Consider the following 17,111-nt stretch of genomic DNA (forward strand, 5'->3'; position numbering starts at 1 on the left):
CCCAATGACTACAAAACTTAATTACGTATATTTTTTTTACTTTAAATATTTTGAAAACTTTTCTCTAACATGAATATTTTCACAGTGTCTTAAAGTTATCATTCTGCGTAGATCGGACCATCAACAACTAAAAAATAATAAATTTTGTATAATTGTAAAATGTAGGTAGATATTGTAACTTTCACTTGCGGATGACCAACACCTTAGTCCACCCCGTGATTACGAAGTCTTTGAAATGGCAGAAGAAAATAATAATATAAATAACCGCAAGAAAATCCGTAAATAGTTTTATTTCAATGTTTAACTTTCACATGAACATAGAAAATCATTATATTATAATAAATTTTTAATAATGCACACGAATAAAATCAAAAATCCTTTTGAGAATAACAGCCAATTTTAAAACATGCATCCGAAAACTTCAGACAAGACGTTCCAAATTCAAAACGGGCAATCACGATTCTATAATTAATCAGTTTGGAAATTCCAACTCCAATTACCGTATCGAGTTACTTGGCATGAACTCTTATTATTAGTCAGCTATTTGTAGAAGTCCGTAAATAGCGTGGAGATGAATAATTACCTATAAAAGTGCGTTCGACGCGCAGTACTAAGTAACCACTTGACTCCGTTCGTTTGGAACGTAAAGTTTGATTCTTTCCGGTTTACTTTACTGAGTTTAGCGGATTACTTGTATTTAAACAATAATGTTATAGTTGTATCTCCTTTGATATGTAACCTATGGCCATAAGGTTGTCAATTTTTTTTTCAAAATAATAAAATAAATTAATAATTTTTACAAAACGTAATTCTAAGCATCATTATTATCCTCATAATAGTTATTAAAGTAAAACAAAATTTAAGGATACATTTTTCAATCAAAATATATTTTGAATGCTGTAAAAACCTAACTAGGTATAAGTATTAAGGGAATGCCGGAACACGAACTTTTCTTTAATCAGTGTTATAATTTAATACATAAATCAGAAAAGTAATGAGTGCATTCTCGATGTGCTGAGATTGTTTTCCGAATGCGTCTCATGATTCGAAAGGGGTGAACCAATCATTTTGACGGACATATTTTATCTCTACTTTATATATTTCTTATTGGTAGATCTTACGACCGAAAACAACACCAATATTTTATCTCTACTTCAATCATTTCTCTTTGGTTGCCTGTACGATTGAAAACAAAACAATACCGAAAAGGTAACACAAATTAATTTATTCCCCTACATAAATATAAACAAACGTCCAACTAAAACAAATGAAACCCAATTTCGTATTTAATAGCACCATCTAACATTCTAAAATCGAGCGGCAAGCCCCCAATATTTCTCACAAACACTACTCAACATAAACCAAAGCCAAACATTCGCTCATTTTCGAACAATAAAATGCCAATTGCCCCAAAGTATGGCCCAATTTCGACCCTAAACACGACGCCGTACAAACGTCTGTGGGCGAAAATTTACAATCTCGCCGTTAATATTCGCCCGTTCCGCCCATTAGGGGGCGAATAAAAAATCTAATTCATTTTACACGCGACAAAACATTTTGTTACACGTATAAACATCATTTAAAGCTAACTGTGGTTAAAGAATCCAATGGGACGAATGCGTTGTCAAACAGAGTGGATTCAGCATTTTCAGTATTTGTCTAGATTTGTATTCGAATTGGAAACACATTCGAGATTTTCTTTTCGATCGTTTACGTCCGTTAAAGATTTACGTGGAAAAGGAATTGTATAAAATTGGTCTTTGTGTAAAAGGTCTGAATAATATATTTACAACTCTTATAGATTTTTTGTGTGTAATAATTTTGTATAAAAAATGTCCGGACTATAATGATGTCGAGTAATTCTTATATAAATTATATCATTACATAACATTATATTATCATATTAAACGGCAGCAAATACGACACCTTGAGTTTCGTAAGAAATATTTATTTATTTATTGGATTTTTAAGGGAAACATACAAGCAATAATGAATAACATTTAAATGAAGCAAATTAAGTAGTACATGGCTCAATTAAGTTTCCACAATTAATAAGCTCTTTAACATAAAACTGATAACTTAATCCGTGATGTTCAGCTTCATAGAGCCTCGTCTTTGTCACACACTATAAGACGTTCAACCAGCAACTTGCCTCTCTTTCTATAACTTTAACATTTACTGCTTAGAACAAAACATGTACCTTAAACCCCGACTTATCCCAAAATGACCTTCCTTCAAACCTGTACAGCCACACAAAACTGGCTCCACTCGCACTTGGCACGGAATTGTAGTGAATTGAAAAATATAAATGATAAGTACTATGGTTTCATTTGACTATATATCATTTAAGCCAGGAAGTAGGCAACAGGTCATGTGTGGGGGAAGTAGCTTCATTGGAAAGCATTTGCTTCTTGGCAAAAGAGTTGAATGTCATTTAATTCAATTTATATACTTACGATGCATTCAATGGCTATTATTTACTCAATATTGATTTGGAAGTGTATGTACATTGATAAAGGGAGGTCTTGGGTTAAGTTCTAAGGTCGGGGAGTGACAATTTTTATTTAAACCATCAATGATAATTCATTACCTGATAGTGCGGACATTACACTAAGAAATTAGCTAGTCCTATAATGTTCAGTAGTCAGTATACTTAAATGTATTTTAAATTATGAATTATGGCGCTATATTATAATGCTTCAGAAACAGTCGGGTAACATAAGTATGACCTACCTTAAACAACATCATTAGCAACAGCATTTGCAAAATCATTATCAATCCCAAAACCAGACCAAAAAAGAAACCCAGACCACAGAATCACACACAAGAGTAATGATATCCAAAACGGAAACTTTTTCAATCTTCCACACTAAATTTAAAAGTCGTAGCTTAACTCCGTGTGGTGCGATTGCCGGCTGCACGCGCGTTTTTTTGCGTTGCCAAATTCCACCGCGCGATTTTTTTCCATCTTGGCGTTCAAGTTTTATTGTACGAGTTTATATGTTAATACTTTGTTTAATTAAATTTGACTTATACTGCAGTTTTTGATACTCATTTATGTATTAATAGTATGCCTTATAGAATTCTCAGAATCTTTCAGTCTCGATTGCGAAGATGTGATGAAACGTATGATGCGAAATCAATTTCGGATTACTTCAGGATGTATAGGTTTTTCTTTATATTATTCTATGTTATTTCTTTAAATATTAATTATTAAAAAGCTGTAAATTAAAATCAAAAATGTCCATCAAATTCAAAATATTTGAGGTCTCTTCCGTCACTTAAAATATAATTTAAATATAGCCTCTGCCAATTAAATGGAACTTAGAATCTGTTTTACAATGTTAAAAAGAATCCCTCAGTCAATGTATTAACTTAGGCAAATAGTACTCATAAAATGCCATTTATTTCAGAAAATTGTTGAGAGAGCGATTTTTTAATTTAATTTTTTTACATATATTTTACTAGCAGCAGATTTGTCCTAAGCACTTACATTTACCTTCATACGTATAGAATGAGAATAAAAAGAAGTTTAACTATTTGTTTTCATTGCGGGAATAGTAAAATGTTAGCGCATGTTGTGATTCTAGCGCGGGATCGCATCAATATTTATGTTCAAGTAATAAATCTGGATTTGTAATTACAGATGAGATGCTATGCAGATATTTAAAACAATCGTCGATTTTGATAAGTGTTTTAAGAGGCTCAGGATCCGGGATGCGATTTTATTGCATAGAAAAAATCTTTTTAGAAATTCGCTGCTCTGAAATTCTGTAGAGGGGTTTTATTTTATATAGAGCAGGAAATTTAATTAGTATTGGTACTTTGGAAGCCTCAGTACACGTTGCTATGCATGTTGCTAGTTTTTGGTATCGCTTGCTTCACGTATCTTTTTCTTTCGATCAAACCAGATTACTGAAATTATACGTCAGCTATGTACAAATGTATTTGCATTATGAGTATATTCAAAGTTATTGGAACTGTTGTAGTTGTTGGGGTATGACGAAGAGTGGTGACGAATACCCTTTTAAATTTATTAGTACCTAATGGTATTTAAATTAGAGCACCATCTATTAATGCGATTTCGTAATTATAGCATCTTTTCAGCTGTTTAATGTTATAGTTAAATTATAGAATTACTAGAACTTGAAATTTAGGTGCGCGAATTGTTGACTTCTTTAATAGAGGACCAGTCTTAACATGAAAGATATTTTAGTAAATTTTCTGCCCGCTGCAGACCTGCTACTTACTCTTTGTGCACTATACAACCAATCAACCCAAGCTTAAAACTTATTCACTCAACACCTCATTTTACAAATTGTGCAACACTGAAAGATACCCGATATAAAAAAACAACCATTCGAAATTCAAAATTCCTTATTCTTACACACGCCTTCAGCTTCCAGCGCACTCATGAATCTTTTCATGCGTTCGCGCAGCTTTCAAACGATTTTTTATTACGACCGAATTACGGACATCATATAAAGTGAATACAAGCAATTTCGATCGAATCAAAACGGCTTGATCTTAGCCAGATTTTCCGAATGGGGCAGCCAATTAAAATTCCAAAGCGAAGGGCACGGAGAGGCTCTCTAGTTCTCAATCGTATAGGAAAAAAATCTAGGAATCATAAAACAAACTAACACAGAGCGTTTGAAGTAACTCGCGAGGCGAGCGGTGTAATGGCTTCCTCTATTTGCGATATGTATATAGAGCTGAATGTCGATAAATTGGATTTTTTGTACCCATAAGTAGTTGCTATCAATTAGAATAATTATTACTGTGTTAACGAAATCTTCATGCATGTTTGAAGTAATAACTAAGAGAGAGTGATACAAATATAAATAAGGAATTGTTTTAAATAAATTGACTCTTGAAACTAACCCCATTGATCTAGTGGCGCTCTACTAAGAGTGTAAAAGTAGTAAATGATCTACATACTTGAGCTGAGAATTAAAGTAAATATTCTTCAAAGGGCTGGGCCACTTCTATTATATCATTGAGTAGAAATATATTAAACGGCTAAACCATTAGTTCTACTTCTGCTTACGCTTTCCAGGATATGATAATCATTTTTTCTGAACTACGTCATACATATATTTTTGGAGATATCCCTTAAACTCTAAAGTTGTAATAATAGATTAGTAAAGAATTAAATGTTTGGAATGTTACAAGAGAGTGTTCCGGGTCGCACATTATTTTGAATTAACTTTAATAATCTGCATAACATAAGGATATTGAAGGACGAATTTTCTCGTAGGCGACTTTCCGTTTTTGTTTTAATTAGTAACACTTCAGATGCCGTACAAAAATCCACACACAGAAAAACACTTCCTAACTTTGCCAACTGTTCAAAAGTAAATCTGCTTACAGAGTTGGTTGTAACAACTCTATACACATATAAGCGGGCATCAAAGATTTGTGTTTAAAATTTGGTCTTATTTTAGCTTTACAGACGGCGTACACGTCACTATACTCGACCCATGCGTCTTACATCGACGCCCAAACGCGCGGCGAAAACGTGATATCCATTAAAAAAAATAAAATCAGTGTTGTGAGTGTTGTGTGGCGACAATGGATTACGATTCGCTTATTTATTCGCACATCGCGAATTATTACGATGAATTGGTGAGTTTTTTTACTGCGCATGAGTTTTCAAGATTTCGATTTTTCATTGATTTTCCTGTTTAAGTTTTCATCAGTTTGATTTCCGGTTTTGTGATTTTAGTATTTTTCAATATATTGTGGATAAAATTGGAAATAAAATTAAATATCACGTGGTATTTTTTTTGTTTTCCTTTACTTTACGGCTGATTATAAAGCGTGCCATATTTTTAAACACGGAATAAAGGTAATATTTTCGCCCTAATACTGCGGTTAGCTGGATTATGAGTTGTAGAAGTTGATGCCAACAATGTCTTTAACGCATTCCGATTAATCGTTAAGTTGGATCATTGCGACATTCTTAGAAATAGATCCTTACATTTTCTAACATAAAAAGGCGTGGCTTAAATAATTGACCAATGCGATTCAATCTGTCCCGATTGGCTATTGTATCTTATTGGATATGGATGTTTCTTGGTATTAAGTTTTCAGTGCGCAGAAATATTAAACGTGTCTTGTTTTAAAGTTATTATAATTTTAGTATGTAACTTAAAATTTATTATAAGCATTTTGAATTACTTGGTTTTTAGACGGAAAATTTACAGGTGACCATTCTTTTTATTAAAGGACCTACGTGAGAGAAAACTTCTAAAAACCTCGAGTAAAAGTTATTACTAAATAATGATAGCATCATTGAATATAAAAGTATATGATTATTGAATCAATTTATTAAAATAACTAACATTTTAAATTTGTTAATGTTATTTTTTATTCTATGGATAATTTAGCGTATGATTTTAAAAAATCTGGGCGGTTTAATTTACTAACCTTTTTTTAGTTTATTTAAATAACTGTAAAACTCACCATTATAATATAATATATAAATTATAATTAACACAGATATCTAAAGTCTATGCATTTTTTTATTGGCTGTATTAATCCTCCAATTGTAAATGCTATATATTTTTTAATTTATTACTTTTTGCAATCATTATAAATGACAATCTACTTCACAATAATACGATATCATTATACGCTATATTAACATACGTGTTTTATAGTATAGATATTTCTGACGCCCTAAGTTGCTTGCGTGCCTACTTCAACGTATATATGTCGCATCTCAAATTGTATCAATACTGAATAGTTCGTGATTGGCCTGATTGCCGGCATAGTTAATGAAATGATGCCAAATGAGCTATTCAAATAGACAAACTAGCGAATACGTAGGCAGAATATCGCGTCATACACTTGCATCAAAAAATATTTTCTATAAATTCTCTTTACAAACAGACAAGTACAGTTTATAATTAATTATGCCGTCGATATGAAAATATTTTCCCCAATAAAATAAATTAATACATTAACTTGTATTTCGCCGGTCTTTATCATATCATGTCAATATCGTTTCACCCAATTACTGAGCAAAAGCGTTTAAAATAAACGCGATTTCGAGTTTAATTGATATTTTTAAGTAGAAATAGGGTACTTTATTATAACATTATTAACTGGTTATAAATTCTTTACGTGTTAAAGTTACCTGTTATAAAAGTATGATTTAATCTGTATTCGTAGCCCTATTGGTCTTATATGTGAGAGTTCGCCTGGATACCACCTCAATGTCTAATTCTGCCGCCAAGCAACAGTGTATAGTCACTGTTGTGTTCCGGTTTAAAGGACGTTGTAGCCAGTGTAACTACTGGACATAATAAGACTTAACATGTCATGTCTTAGGATGGCGAGCGCAATTAAATACCAAACAATACTTTATAATTCAAGATGTTGGATGGTGTTTCTACTGTTTATGGGCAGTCGTATCGCTTACCATTAGGCGAACGGCAAGCTCGTCTCGTCATTTAAAATCATAAAATTACTTCTAATTATTTAATTAATCAGTGTTTTAACCACTATATTATTTTTAATTACAGTATTTTTAATCAAAGACAAAATGGTAATAATTAATTAAAACATTTATAGGGGATTTTAAGGTAACTATTAATAGTTGAAAATAAACGACCTCTGAGAACAATGGGCGTAGATTTAGCAACCAAGGCGGTGGTCTGGTTGAGTCATCGTTTGTCGGACCTCGGCACCGTCTAATTGTTATTGACTATCGGAACTCTAATTGCTTACTAATTGCGTTTACGTGAAATCGTGACCTTCCGATATAAATCTAAGCCACTCAGAATTTCTTTCTATGTTTTATGGAATTGTATGACGTATTCTGCTTGAAAATAAGGCCTCGAATAAATACAAAAATGCTCCTACAATGTATAATGAAGTATTGGATGCCACTGCAGTTTTCGTCGCCCTAAGTTATTAAGAAGATGTGTAATAGTAAAATGTAGGTAGATATTGTAACTTTGACTTTTCTGATGACTAACACCAGTCCGCCCCGTGACCACGATGGCTCTTTGAAACATCGGGAGAAAATCTATATATATAAAAATTAATCCCTATTTCCCTTGCTCACGCCATCACGCGTGACCGGCTGGACCGATTTCACTATTTTTTGTTGTTGTGTTTGTTATTGTCAGGAAAAGGTTATTATGAAAGAAAAAATTCAAAAAATTGCGCGGAAAATTAGAAAATTAAAGAAAACTTAACGAAATTATTAATTTTATATAACTGTCAATTGTTTGAAATAACTGTCAGCGATTGTCAGAATGCGCGCTGCAAATTGATAGTTAAGACGGGATATCTAATGTCGGGTCAGCTAGTTATAATATAAAAATCGTGATAAAATCTGCAAAATAGTTCTATTTCAATGTCTAACATTCGTGAACATAAGAAATCATTATAAAATAAAAAAATCAATAAAGATGATACGCGAACGTGTAGACCGTAGACCAATGTGTGAATAATAAAATGTGAATATTTATTGTCGCTTATGGTTTAAAATGCCAAAACTACAAATGAACCTGCTTTCCTTTAGTTTCTTTATAATATATATACTCTCTAAATTATCACTGTCGCATTTATTTTCCAACATATTTAATCCTATTTTAACTAATACAATACATAAAAATCGTATCTCGTCCGATCACCTTCATTCACATCGAACGGCTGCCCGGCTATAAAACTGCGGTCGTAAATCCCGCTTCCTAATTTTAAAACGGTACGATAGTGTTTCGTTAATGTAAAATGTATAAGTTTATGTTACATTGCTCTACATTCGCTGTACGTTGCTATGAGGTAGCGATGCGTGTGCGCACCAATATGGACTTGCTAATGTTTGTAATCTAATGTAAACATGATATTTTTACGTTTTAGGTGTGGAATGTGAAATTGGTTTTTGTTACAGTACACGCTGATTTTACTATACATTTTGTATTTAAACGCTTGCTATGTATCTACACATACTGATATTAAGAAAACCGTAATCGTCAGGGTTATTTTTATGTGTTCATATTGAGACAGTATTCTTTTGATACTTGATTACACTGTGATGTTATACACTGATTAGGAGCTAAAAATTCTGTATAGTTGCGTTACTGTCCACATTCTACAGATAGTCACAATTCCTAAATCTTGTAAACAACTAATTTAATTATGACGTAAACAATTTGAATTCGTGATGGCGCATTTGTAGGTATTGTTTGCTCAGTACAATACCGCTCTGATATCCCGGATTTGAATCCTGCGTAAAAAATTAATACTGTGTTATTGCTCAGTATCAGCCCGGAGTCTGGAATTTGTGCCTGATATAACGACAAACTCCCCTTTTCTCACACCACAGGATAAAACACACATAGTGACAGCGGATGCCCGGGTTGAACCTCTGCTAACCCATTCGGGGGTAAAGGCATGATATGATCTGATTTTTATGTGTTTGCACATAGTAAATAATAGAGATCAGACCAAGATCAATCAACAGATACAATCCATTGTTATGCATTCCCACGCGAGTTTACTTAGATCCCGTCTCGTACATCGAGTCGCTAATTATGTAATCACATTCATCGACCCATCCCCCAAAAGGATAATGCAAATAAATCCACCATAAAACGGACCGGGACCCTGATTAGGTCAACATCGTAACTTTATTAGTTGCATAAGTGAAATTATATTTGGTTAGAAATTGGAGTTTGGGTATACGATACGTGAAGAGTCAGGAACGTGGCCGGACCGAGCGCTAGAATGAAATTATTTGTGATTACCATGGTAAGTGGAGTGCGGTACAATAGAATTTCGATTGACGAAAGATGATTACCCCTCGGCAGTCGAGACAATTATGCCGGTCTGTTCGAACTGGATTTACACAGGCTGAATCCGGAACGTAACACACTTACATGAGCCACTATGGCAGATTTGAACACCTTGTGTACGGTGTTCTAAAGTACTACCACCAGCAAATCTAGTTTATACATAAGTAACATTAATTCATGTGTTTTTAAGGATATTTTTGAATCTTTTATAGGAATATAAACTGAATTAGTGGAGAAGTTCCTGAGATTAGCGCATTCAAACAGCTTTACCCTAGTATAATAGTATAGATAGATTATTTTAAATTGACTATAGAAAAACTGTTCAATTCCGTATGATATATATCTATATGTAATACGGAAATGTTTTCACTGATGTATGTGTACTAACCTCACAGCTAATTGGTAAAGGCACAACTCTTGCCAATAATTAACCCGTTTTAATATATCTCACATATTATGGTGTGATAATCGGATTTGTTTAAAAGATAATTCGATATTGGACGTCCATTCGGGCAAATATTGTGGCGTTTGCGTTAATTTCTGTACCAAAAATGTTGAAATTGTGAGTTACGAGTTTTTAATATGCAGATAATGGTTTTAAATTCTGTGTTTAATTTTATTAGTATTTATTGGTTAAATAAATACACATTTTGGCTTTTGATATTAAACTATGATATTTTGATCTCTCTATCATCCACGTTTGAATTGGTGAAATGCATTATAGGACTAATTACTGTAATGGAAGGGTATTCTGTGCTGATAAGGTCAAAACAGCATTGGGTAGGTAGATAGTAGTAGTAGTAGCTCCAATTCTATTTTTTGTTATCTTACCTTAGATATCGTCATATCTAGATTTTTTTTAATAACTATTTGTTTAAAATAAAAAGGACATTTTGCAAGTTAGAACAGAAATCAAATTGTAATGGCTGCTACAGAAAATTAAATTGAAATTAAATAATTTATTTGAATCTAAAATGTGATACATTATCAACATTCCGTCCGTTCCGAAAGCAGTTCTCACCAGAGACTTTAGTGTTGCTCTTTTCAAAATCAGTTAAAGGAATAACATACAGTACATGTTATAGAGAAAAAAATACAATTGTTTTTTTTATTGTTGTTTAGAGCAGATAATGCACATGTTTGTAAAATAGGTAATAAATTTATTTGCAATTTCCACACGAGTGCACAACCCTCTCCGAAATAATGAAATATAACACGTAACATTACCAAGTAAGTATTATATACCAATATGCCTTCCATAATCAAGAATATCTAGATTTTTATATTTAAATCTGTATAAATCCTGATTTTGAAGGCGTTATTCTCTTGTTCATGTATTTTACACACTAAAGTGCTTTTCTCTTGTCTGTTTACGCAGTTACTAGTGCTAATTAAAGAATAATAACCGAGGTACGCTCTCAAAGCGTCAGTTTAGTAACGTTTAGTTTCTGAGTTATTCTGTTCTGTAATGTGGGCTCTAAATAAGTTTTACTACTGACGTTTGTGATAAAGTACATATTTGTGAATGTCGCTTGCGACTACCAACGTCTAAATGATTCGAATATAAGCCAGTGTTTTTTTTTTAAGTCTTACCAATACTCAAAAATTATATTATTTAATGGCTTCTTGCGACTTAAAAAATAGGCCGCATTAAATTGATAATATCTTACAATCCTACTAAAATTATAACTATAACTTCAATAAATACAATGACTTTCTTCGTTTCCTCTCATTCCACTCCAATATTTGGATAGCACAATATTTTTCCACACTGTCGTTAGAGTTTCTCGGCCGTTCTTCTCTGGTGAGAACTGCTTTCCGAACTGGTGGTAGACTTAATATTAAAGGAATCTAAATAATGATGAAATGAATTAAATTTTATAAGTTCAAATAAATTATTCTATTTCACACATCGCAGATATCATATGGTTTACATTTAACGACAAATCCGCCTGCGTAACGTGAAAAGCCTCTAAGTGATCCAATCCAAAATCGTATTAGAAGAATCTAGATAGTGTTTCCCAACCAGGCTATCGAACAATAACCGCTTTCGCTAAATCAAGAAGGAAATAAGCTGATGAAATAGCCTTTAACGCGGTAATAATCTCTTACATACCTGTCCCATTCCTATCTGTTCATAAGCGTTAGGTTAGCAGTTAACCTCCAAACTACTGCATACCTTGAAGACCTGATCAATCCCTATCCTCCAGAATCGCCAAAACCCTGGAAGCATCTATTTTGATCTGCATGGAACTGAATCGTAAATAACTCGTTCAGTGTACGTACTCGAGCGCGCTGTTTGTATTACGTCTAAAATTAGAAGTTTCAACGTGGGATCACTGACGTGTGTTATTGTACATTACAATTGCTGTATTTGCTGTATAAAATGCAAGATAAGCCGGCATAATTCTTGCAATAACGATAGCTCGGTTGTTGGTTGGTGATCTAAAATAATGCATTTCACAGATTCAGTGACTGTAAATTCACAGGCATAATTTAGGCAATCGATGAGCATCAATGTATCGTTGGTTGAGTTAGTTGCAGCACACTTGGGTTGAAAATTGTAGGAGTTTACAAGATATGATGTTTTCGAATAAAAAAAGACACGTATGTGACGTAAGTTTGTAATTTGTATCCAATGTGCCGATGGACTTTTCCCTTATCATATCTTGGGACAGATATAGACGGCGAAGTATCGCACTAGTTGCACCTCTACTTAACCATTCGAAAACGAAGTCGTGAACTTATTTCTACAGAGAAAATACAGACCACGTTAACCTAACCCTATTCAATAAGTATACTTTGGGCATACAGTAAGTGTCATTGGATTCACTCGAGCGGTTCGAGAGCTCTCGACATACATACATACATTTATACGTATGTATGGCTCTCGGTTCGCTCGATTTCGGCACTTTTCAACCGAATCGTATATTTCTTTACCGAAGTTTGGAGTTAAATTTCCATACGAAAATACATTTTTCTATTCTGCTTCGGTAAAACAAACAGGGAGAGCATTTACTTGTCAGTACTAATAACTGTATTCATTATATCTTTGTTTTATGATAATGTACCTTACGCTTATGTACCTTACCTTATATTGATAACGTCTTGGTCAAAATTTGTACTAAAAAGCACTCTAATATTAAATAACATAATGCCCAGTAATTACATATATCACATTGTTGTTTGGCGGTTGGAACAGCATGACTCTCGGATACGAGAAACCTAGCTTAGTATACTTAAGGTATAAATCTATAGTAATTATAATTGTAAAATGAATGATATCAACCCTGAATAATTATTGCACTCTGTTGAGCACGGATCTTTTCCATTACTGATAGAGTTTTGACCTTAGTCCACCACGATGGCCTAGTCCCGTTGGCAGACTTCACGCACCATCATAATGTTTTCCTTCACCGTTAAACTAAAAGATAATTATGGATAAACAATGCACAATTAACTTCGAAAAGTCCGAACCTCGAGTTTCAAACCTGCAGTTCGTCGTCTCGACGTCGATCCTAATGTAATAATAATAATAATATCAGCCCTATATTATATACTGTCCCACTGCTGAGCCCGTGATTAGTGCCTCCTCTACCACTGAGAGGGATTAGGCGTTAAGCCTACCACGTGGGCTTAGTGCGGATTGGTAGACTTCACACATCCTTGAAATTCCTATTGAGGACTTCTCGGGTATGCAGCTTTCCTCAAGATGTTTTCTTTCACTGAAAGCAAGCTATAATTCAAAAAGAATACACACATAATTTTAAGACAAGTCAGAGGTGTGCGTCTTTGGGATTTGAACCTGCGGATATTCGTCTCGGTAGACCATTCCACACCCAAACTAGAGTATCGCCGCTTTTTAGGTTCCTTCTACACACACAACATCACGCATTTATCCCCGAAGGGGTATGCAGAGGCGCAACCAGGGCACCCACTTTTCGCCAAGTGAGTTCCATTCCATGATGTGATAGAGGGCGAGCCTATCGCCATATCGGGCACAAATTTCAGACTCCGGGCTGATACTGAGCAGAAAAACCCAAATATCACTTTGCCCAACCTGGGATTCGAACCTAGGAACTCAGAGCGCTGTCGTACCACGCGTGCAGTACAACTACGCCACCAAGGCACTCCTACTAGTATATCATAATCAAAATATCTATGCTTATATTATTTCACAAATAATAAGATAAAGACTGAAGAACAATCTAGTAAAATCACGATCAATAAAATCCACTCAAACAACATTCAGCTTAATTATCTCCTTAACCCGAGCATCGCGTTCACAAGCCCGTTCGGGCAAGGTTTTAAATTGGAGTTAATTAAAAGAAAGCAAACAGGACGTACGTGGAGGCTCTTAGATGCACGTTTATTGGCTCTGAAGGTGGGTTGCGGACTCTGGATTGGAGAAGGTAGTTGGGAACTTTTGTTCGCGAATTTACTAGAGTGAAGGACCTTTAGGGGAATAAAGATTACACTGTAGTTTAAAGATAATAATTTATTTTCGTGTTAATCCCGAATTTGTATAGATATACGATTTTTTATTTATACCCGGACTTTTAGTCGAAAATATATTGTAGTAATTAATATTTATAAGCCTTATGCATGAGTAAGATCTATAAGTAAGAATTAAAGAACCTTCTTATAGCGAGTCAACAATGTATGTACATTTTTAAAACTGTCCCATAAGCTGTTAGATACTTTTGCCTTAAAAATAAGACTAACATTTTTATGATACTTCTAACCCATGTGTTTGTTGGAGCTTATCCTAATTAAATATGCAAATTTAATTGAAATCTACTCAACCATTATACTAACAATTCTACCACTTTTATATGCGTAATATATAATATTTATAACCACCACTACTAAACACACTTTGCCACCATTCATATCATAAAAATATTGACACAACGAAAAGCAAAAACATGTTTTCCTAAAAAGATAAATTATAAATCGCAGTCACAAACAATAGTTCCGCTATTGGCCGGCAGGCGGCGCTCGGCGGTACACTACATTAATCATTTTATATCTCGGAAAGAGACTTACCTTTGTTACTGTCATTGCTCTCTATTATTTGTTCGCTCCATTGTTCTACGAGATTTCTTAACTTTTTTGTGTAAATATTGTATCTGAAATGGATGTTTATGTTCAGATTTGATTTCTGAATTTGTTTATACAGGTGTTTTGGTGTCCCATATACAATCCGGGAGATTCTTAGCATGGGATGTTTGGCGTTTTAAAATAGCAATAATTTCTGGAATGGGAATCATTTTAATGTAAACAAAGCAGAAATAGTAAAGATGGACTGCTAAATCGGTGGTAGTGGGTACAATTTCACAAACATTTCTCATGAAGTGACTTCGGTGTTGTATTTTGCTAGGTAATTGGTATGCCTGCGAGTTCTTATCAAATCGAGACAATATATCTGGTACTTACACCCGTGGAGAGAGAAGCGGCGAAGGGTGAATTTTTCCAAAAGGTAACCCGGCCTATAAGATATAAGCTTTTGTTTTATTCCCTTGAATGACGAGACCAGCTTGCCGTTCGCCTGATGGTGAGCGATACGACCGCCCATAAACGGTAGAAACACGATCCAACACTGAATTACAAAGTATTGTTTGGTATTCCACTACGCTCGCCATCCTGAGACGTGAGATGTTAAGTATCATTATGTCCAGTAGTCACACTGGCTACAATGTCCTTCAAACCGGAATATAATAGTGACTACACACTGCTGCTTGGCGAAATTGTAGTGCACTCTTAATAAAATACTGACCCATTCCAAAATTGACGATTTATGGGAATCGTCAAACAACCAATTTCTGTTTGTGACCTTTTAGTTTTTTCCCTTTTATTTTCATGCTATAGGTTTAATTTTTTACCTATCTTTAATAAGCTCAATTTTATAGCAACTTCAAAAAAGGTAGCAAATAAAAATTTGTTTTCCGACGACTGCCACAAATTAACAATTTTGAAATAAGTAATTATTTTATTAAGAATGCAGTAGGTACTAATGCGCATAAGTGCGGTTTACAAAACGGTCTAATGATAATAAGATTTTTATATAAATTAAGATAGTTAAACCGGCAGGAATTGAATTATATGGAATCTTCACCACTGGTAGAGAGTAGAGGTTAGGTAGAGAGAAGGTGGTAGTAAAAACCAAGCTAAATAATGTCTACATCATGCGTGAAAACACGTATTCCGTTGACCGCACTTATTGGCAGACTGCTTTATATAAGTAGCCCAGCATGGACCTTACTAATATTTCAGTAAGCCTATCCTTTCAAATATGTAAACATAAATCATCATAAATAAGGTCTGAGGGGTTATATTCGTATATTCGAATATAAAGTACGATATTCAATCCATGGCCCAGAATGGTTTCCCAATGCTCCTAAATATCCATGTCTATATACTAGCGGCATTTAGTTATTATAACCTTGCCATTTAAGGTCAGCGTAAGGTACAGGCTGTAGCGGGAAGTTTATATTTTTCTTTGTATATTATCGATTGGGTCAGCAGATGTGAAGTGACCATAAACGTCGAGAAGGTGAGGAATTCCTGTTTATGCTGGCGACTCGAGGGAAGGTCTAGGTATAAAGAATGACGGCTGTTTGGGCATTTGGATTTTTATTAATACGGGCACAGCAGTGACTCCAGTCTCTAAGAACTGGGGTAGGCCTTCAATGAGGTGGGCCGACAACCTAGTCCACGTGGCGGGAAGAAGCTGGTTGAGGACTGCGCTGAACAGAACAACCTGGCGTGCATTACGAGAGGCCTACATTCAGCATTGGGTGAATATATAGGCTGAAAAAGAGAGAAGAAAGTGACCCTTTTGGTATTTAATGGTAAATGGATTAGAGTCTAGATAGAGTCGATTGACGAGAGATGATTAGCCTTCGCCAGCCGACATCACTTTACCGGCTTGTATAAAAAAAATACTCACCATATAAAACGTAACACAAAGCAGTCACCTCACGTTGGTTTTTGAGACTGCGGAACTACTTTGGTTGATCTGATCCATACGTCCAAATATATCTAGAGCGGAGTTATAATCCTTTAACATGTCACCAAATTCTTAATTATTGATTTTCATTTCGAATATTAATCCTGCCAACATAAAGCATATTTTACTGATAGCAGCTTTAAAACCAGATCTAGAATGTTATGGAACCAAACCTAATGTAAGGTCTTGTAAACGAACAGCTGTAATACTTTTATCATGTCACCAAATTCTTAATTATTGATTGTCATTTCAAATATTATTCCTGCCATCGCATAGCATATTCTACT

This window comes from Manduca sexta, chromosome 24 (assembly GCF_014839805.1).
Source record: "Manduca sexta isolate Smith_Timp_Sample1 chromosome 24, JHU_Msex_v1.0, whole genome shotgun sequence".
Lineage (NCBI taxonomy): Eukaryota > Metazoa > Arthropoda > Insecta > Lepidoptera > Sphingidae > Manduca > Manduca sexta.